The sequence below is a fragment of the Danio rerio genome, chromosome 25, assembly GCF_052040795.2.
Source record: "Danio rerio strain M-AB ecotype USA chromosome 25, GRCz13ab, whole genome shotgun sequence".
Taxonomy (NCBI): Eukaryota; Metazoa; Chordata; class Actinopteri; order Cypriniformes; family Danionidae; genus Danio; species Danio rerio.
The window spans coordinates 23,772,599-23,775,086 of NC_141045.1; positions in this window are offsets into that span (position 1 = coordinate 23,772,599).

Sequence of the window (2,488 nt, forward strand, 5' to 3'; positions counted from 1 at the left end):
CAACATTTAGAACACATATGCTTATAAATGACACAGAATTAAGTATTTTGAAAGTGTAAAACTGCAGATTGTTTCTTGTGAGAAATGGGTTAAAGGGGATGGAATATACGGTTTGTATTGTAGAAACATCCTTGCATCTATGATGTCCCCACTGGGATATATAAACAAATCTGTGTGTGTGTTAGATGGCAGAGGGAGAGCGTGTGAAAATTTGCGCTGGCAAAGACTCATGGGAGGTGACAGCAGTAGCCTCTCCTCAGCCAAGAAAAGCAGGAAAATGACACGGTTACACACATGGGCAAACACTCCACTGTCATCTAAGAGAAGCCAAAACCTGCTTCACTGGAGCCTCTGTGGCTTTACCTGACGTCTGCATGTCCATCTGGCGGTTTGTGTGCATCTTAAGTTCAAGGAGAACTGAAAAAAGTAATTATCAGTTCTTTTTGTGATGGCAAATATGCAGATACCTTAACTTATTCATTTACAAAAACAAAACAACACACAAAAAACAAAACAACTTAGTTAGAATGACAATGCTATTACGATCTACATGTACACTGAAAGAAAAAATGGGAGTCCCCCCACCCACAATAAACATTTTTATTAATTTATCTTTTGACCAATGAATTTACCTCTTTGGTAAATCTGGCACTAGGATGGGATCCATAAATCACTTCTATGTTAGTTATTATTAACAAAAGTGATAATCAGTCATTTATCAATATGTTGGATAGATTTAATTCAAAACAGATTTTTAAAAATAACTAATTTGGTAAAAAAAAAATAATGATTAAAGTCTTAAAGTAGGTAAAGTAATTGTTGAAATTGGGATGAACTTTAAATTGGTAATGTGCCTGTTATCAGTCAACCTACTGGAATTTTGTTAGTCCACAAATATTTAAAGAAATAGATCTCCCAAAAACTTGTCTGTGGTGTATGTGTTTATGTCCTGGTCCTCCTGGTTGGGGTTTGAGTGTTGGGCCAACAACTCATACCTCATAAAAACTAATAAAAATAATAAGTATTCCTTACATTTATATAGTGCTTTTTTAGACATCCTGGGATTTTTAATGACCACAGAGAGTCAGGACCTCGGTTTAACATCTCATCTGAAAGACGGTGCTTACTGAGCAGTATAGAGTCTCTATCACTACACTGGGGCATTAGGACCCACACAGACCACAGGTTGAGCACCCCCTGCTGGTCTCACTAACACCACTTTTAGCAGCAACCTAGCTTTACCATGTGGTCTCCCATTTAGGTACTGACCAGGTGCAGCCATGCTTAGCTACAGTGGGTGGCCATGTAGATGTTAACTAGATGTTATGAAACACCAATATGGTGCGGTTAAATATCAACTTTGATATAAAAGACCCTGGGAGTAAGTAAGAGTAAGTTCTCCCAAAATGAAAATCACAACATAATTTACCTAACTTCAAGCCATCTTCAGTGTATAAGACTCTTTTCTGTCTGACATACACAGTAGTAGTTTTAAATTTCATCTTGGCACTTGCATGTTAATGGTGTTGAACAGACATTTATTTTGAAGCTTACAAGAGCGCATAAATGCGTAATCAAACTAACCTGTGTGTTAACACATGTCTTATGAAAGGGATTGTGTGATTGTGTGTTTTTGTAAACAAAAAATTTCACATTTTTAAATGATAAACTCCAAACACTGACTTCTGTTGGCAGCAGAATGCATGTTATGCGTAACTGATGTATTTAATGTATGATGTGTGATGTACTACTACTTTACAATGTCGCAAACCTGTATTACGTCATGCTTTGTATTATGTCTGTCATGCAGAATGTGCATTCGTCCACCACCAGAAGTCAGTGACTGCAGTTTATCCTTTAAAATGAAAAATATGTCAGCGGCAATAGCTTAGTGGTCACTCTAAGACATGCTGGAATATCTAAACCCAAATTAGGTCAAATTTGGACTAACCCATATCTTGAGTTAAATTTAGTCCTATTAATTTAATTACAAAAATTAACTCAGCAGTTGGTTTAGTCTGTATTGCACCCAGAATTGGGTTCACATAACCCAGCATCTTTAGAGCATTTTGATATTGTGAACTTGATTCTTTTCGAGGTCCTTTGCCAATCCAAAAAATAAAGGGTTAAACCCCCCTAAAAAAGAATTATAATTAAAAAATATATATTTCTCTAATAAAAACACAACAACATCTGCGCAGCTCATTTGCTTTACATAAATTAATCATGTTTTAATAATCTTTAATCATTTCTAGTTTAAAACATTGACACATTTACACATTTTTATGACTATTTAGTATGGATGGGGTTTAACACAACGGGATCCCTATGGAACGTAATTTGTGGCAAAATTTCATAAACAAATAAAGCTTATTGCAAACAAACACAATCTGCAATGAAATCCCTTTACTTGCAAACAAACAAAAAAGCACTTTACAAAAACAAACTATAATTTGAACAAAAAACATAGTCTTACCAAATAAACGTA